General features: G+C 42.9%; 1 non-coding gene across 1 annotated transcript; it reads left to right on the top strand.

Annotated features, from left to right (window-relative positions):
• The first annotated feature begins 2,728 nt into the window (after positions 1-2,728).
• LOC141682492 (small nucleolar RNA R71) lies at positions 2,729-2,835 on the top strand. The gene has a single exon (XR_012559797.1). It is a non-coding gene; the product is annotated as a small nucleolar RNA R71 (small nucleolar RNA).
• The last annotated feature ends 1,113 nt before the right edge of the window (positions 2,836-3,948 follow it).

Here is a 3,948-nt window from a genome sequence, read left to right as displayed (position 1 = left end):
GTCTGGGACTTTTAAAGCCTCCTTTGTAAAACGATTCAGGTAATCTCTTAAGGATTCCTTAGCTCCCTGCACAAGACTCATAAGAGATGCTGAACTTTTCTCATGAACTCTTCCACTAATGAATTGCTTAATAAAAGCCTGACTTAATTCTCTGAATGATCCAATGGAATTTGGGGGTAGGCGACTGTACCATCTTTGAGCCATACCCGACAGGGTTTGAGGGAAGGCCCGACATTTTATAGCATCATTCATGGGTTGCAGCAGCAGTGCATTAGAGAATGTCCTAACATGATTAGCGGGGTCTCCCGTGCCATCATAGGCTTTGATTGTGGGCATCTTGAATTTCCTTGAGATATGGGCATTCATTATCTCTTCTGTGAAGGGTGGAGTTGGATCATCAGGATCTCCAAGGGGAAGGAGATTGCTTGGATCAGTTCTTGGGACAGCAGCCCTTCTTCTTACCGGACCATCCAGGTCTATGATAGGAGGAGGATTTCTCCCCCTAGGAGGTATGTGGGGTCTGGTGGCTTGGTGAGCCTCCAAATCACGCCTCAGCCTTTGGATTTCAGCCTCATGAGCCCTGATCTTTTCCTGCACTTCTTGGGGATTCGCCCCTGGGGTGCTTTGGGGGCGTTGCCTTCCATCGGCCATTGGCTCTTTTCCAGGACGCCTCCTTCTCGGGGCCACTTCATCATCCGAAGATTCGGAGTCTCTCTCAGTGTATGGACCAGAAAATTCCCGATCCTCAGGGATAGGATCCAAACCTCGTATATAAGGGGGCGACCGACCTCGTGCTTCGCTTCGCCCAGCATATCTGCTTCCTCCAACCTCAGGGTGAAGGGGCATCCTTGAATAGTCGGGGGAGTTGTCCCTTGTGGCTGAGGATGAGTTGCCCCTGTCTGGGCTTCCCCCTGAGTAGATGCATAAGTTGAATGGGGGGGAACCTCCACGGTTGATGAAATCACCTGGGTTGCCTCTAATGGTGTTCCTTCCTCTAGAGCTCCAATTGTTCTCCGTGTTCTCGCCATGGTTGTTGTTGTGTTCCCCACAGTCGGCGCCAAATGTTATGGATAAAAAACCAAGGTTATTACTTGCTGTATTTAATACTAAGATTCGGGAGCTCAAGGCCTTTAATGGTTGCTCTCGTGTTTCGTGACTCGATCTGCCTTTACGAGATGCCTACGTATCTCTGTGAATTAGAGAATCAAGCCAAAAAACGTCGTTCTGATTTGTGGGGTGAGGCCCCTTATATAGATGTTGGGAGTCCTTGAATTGGACTTGGTATAGGAGACTTGGTGGGCAAGTCTCATAGTTAGAATGGACTTTGGAGTCCTAGATAGTAGGAAACTGATTCCTTATCCTTTTAGGTCCCCTTGAGGCTAATCTCCAAGGATTTATATCCTTATCGGGACTCTTTTCAACATCTGTTTTGTCCCTTATTAATTAATTACGAAATTAATTAATAATCAGGGCTTTTGGGCCTTTTTTATTCCATCAGGCCTGATCTGGTCCATCAGGCTTAACCTTTCTGGTCTGAGTATCATATATCTTTTTATTGGGCCTAGCAGCCCACAGCTTGTACAATTAATGCAGTATTTAATAATACAATCATAATTTATTTATCCCTATCAGAAACTGTCTCTAAGTCTCAAGCTTCACTTTCCGAGAAAGAATACCTTTCATAAACTTCACATAACTAGACATCTGTTCAAGAGCTTCTACGAAAGGTATATTGATATGAAGTTTCTTGAACACCTCCAGAAACTTCTCAAACTACTTATCCAGCTTTTTCTTCTACAGCCTCTTAGGAAAAAGTAGTGGAGGATAGATCTGTTTTTCCCCTGTATTACCCTCAAGAGGAGTGTGTTCCATTGTAGTCTTCCTTGGCCCCGCTTCTGCTTCCTTCTGCCCTTCTTCTTCAGCCACAGCTTTTTCTTCCGAAACTTGAGATTTTTCGGGATTTGCAACCTTCCCAGACCTCAATGTAATTGCCTTCACCTGCTCCTTATCTTCCCTCTTTCCTGGAACTTCAGTGTCACTAGGGAGTGTACCAGGTTGACGATTTAGAAAAGTGTTGGCAATTTTCCCAATTTGATTCTCCAAGGTCTTAATAGAAACTGCTTGGCTCTTGCACATGAGCCTCAACTCCTCCAATTCAGATTTTTTATTAGACTGTTGCAGCTGAAGTTGTTGTCTTGGTGCATAATACGATTGCTAAAAACCAGGAGGGTTGTATTGCTTTGCTGCATACTGCTGATAAGGCTAGTGAACCGTATGAGTATTGCTCCAGCTGAAGTTAGGATGATTGCGGTTGTTGGGATGATAGGTGGCTGGAACAGGATGCTACGACCTTTGAAAGTTGCTCACGAACTGAGATGATTCACTAAAAATAGCACACTGCTCCATCTCATGGGAACTAGCACAAAGCTCACAGACACTAGTGATCTGATTAACTCCATAATTAGCCAAAGAATCCACCTTCATCGTCAAAGCCTATAGCCGAGCAGCTATAACAATAGCTGCGTCCACCTCCCGAATTCCTGCTACCTTGCCCTGAGGTAGTCTCTGAGTAGGATTCTAGTATTCATTAGCAGCCATCAGTTCAATCAATTCATAAGCTTCATCGTAGCTTTTAGCCCACAAGGCTCCTCCTGATGCTGCATCAAGCATGGGTCTAGAAGTAGCACCCAATCCGTTATAAAAGCAGTTAATGATCATCCAGTCAGGCATCCCATGGTGAGGACACTTTCTAAGCATCTCTTTGTTGCGATCCCAAGCCTCACATAAAGATTCTCCAGATTGCTGAACAAATTAAGTAAGTGCATTTCTGATTGCAGCAGTCTTCTCCATAGGAAAGAATTTAGTTACGAACTTTTGAGCAAGATCCTCCCATTTGGTGATAGACCCTGGTAGTAGAGAATGTAACCAGCACTTAGCTTTATCCCGGAGAGAGAATGGGAAAAGCCTCAACTTAATAGCATCTTCAAAAACTCCACTGAACTTAAAAGTGTCGCAAATCTCGATGAAATCTTTGATGTGCATGTTGGGGTCTTCTGTCGGAGAACCCCCAAACTGAACTAAGTTCTGTATCATCTGAATTGTGCTCGATTAGATCTCAAAGGTGTTAGCCGAGATGGCTGGTCGGACAATGCGTGACTGAATATCATTAATCTTCGGTTGAGAGTAATCCATCAAAGCCTTCATATTCGCTTTTGGTTCTCCCATTACAATAAGAGCTTCTTCTTCTTTAACTTTCTACTCGACAAGAACTTCTTCAAATACTTCCTTAGCTACTACAACTTCTTCCTCAGCTTTATCCAGTGTTCTCTTACGAGACCGAGAACGCGTATGCATACACGCTCGCTAGAGTACCTGAAACACGACAAGGAAATAATTAAGTAACAATGTCTGAGTCAATGAAATTTAACGACCACTGATGACAAATACATAAACTAAAAATTAACCCCGAGTCCCCAGCAGCGGCGCCAAAAACTTGTTCAGGATGAAAACACGCGCTAATATTCATGCAAGTATACGTAATCACAAGTAATATATAATTAATTCTAGTCCATTCCCACAGAGACTAGTTTAGGTTAATTTCAATCAATGTACTTATGCAACAATGATATGGTTATTATTCAATGCTAAGACGAATAACAAATTGAGGTTGTTTTTAACTACGATTATCTAAGAGATTATACTAAACAACATTAACTAAGAGATTAAAAGGAGTGATTAACTATATGACACAAACATGGGGTTCTGAGTTCATTACTACTTCATTCAATAGCCTTTTTATTCTTAACCTTAGCATGCAATGGTGATGACACTAATCAGATAACACGAAACTAGTAAACGCCAACTTTCGTTGTACAAATAACCTACTACCAGACATCCACTAATGAGATAGAAGCTGAATAGACACCAATTATATCGAGACCCAATATG

This window comes from Apium graveolens, chromosome 1 (genome assembly GCF_009905375.1).
Source record: "Apium graveolens cultivar Ventura chromosome 1, ASM990537v1, whole genome shotgun sequence".
Lineage (NCBI taxonomy): Eukaryota > Viridiplantae > Streptophyta > Magnoliopsida > Apiales > Apiaceae > Apium > Apium graveolens.
The sequence above is the reverse complement of the archived record's forward strand: the minus strand, read 5'-3'. Positions and strand labels throughout refer to the sequence as shown.